Genomic DNA, 269 nt, shown 5'->3' on the forward strand with positions numbered 1-269 from the left:
ATCCATCTGACATGTTTTCAGAATGGACCTTATTAGATATATTCTATTATGGTCTCTCTGAATTTTCGAAAATGTCACTGGACCATTCTGCAGGTGGATCTATTCACCTGAAGAAAACGCCTGAAGAGGCTCAAGAACTCATTGACATGGTTGCAAACAACCAGTTCATGTATACCTCTGAGAGGAACTCCGTGAATAATGGGGTACCTCAGAAAAAAGGAGTTCTTGAAATTGATGCTCTGAATGCCATATTGGCTCAGAACAAAATG

This window comes from Arachis duranensis, unplaced genomic scaffold, assembly GCF_000817695.3.
Source record: "Arachis duranensis cultivar V14167 unplaced genomic scaffold, aradu.V14167.gnm2.J7QH unplaced_Scaffold_56061, whole genome shotgun sequence".
In the NCBI taxonomy this organism is placed as follows: Eukaryota; Viridiplantae; Streptophyta; class Magnoliopsida; order Fabales; family Fabaceae; genus Arachis; species Arachis duranensis.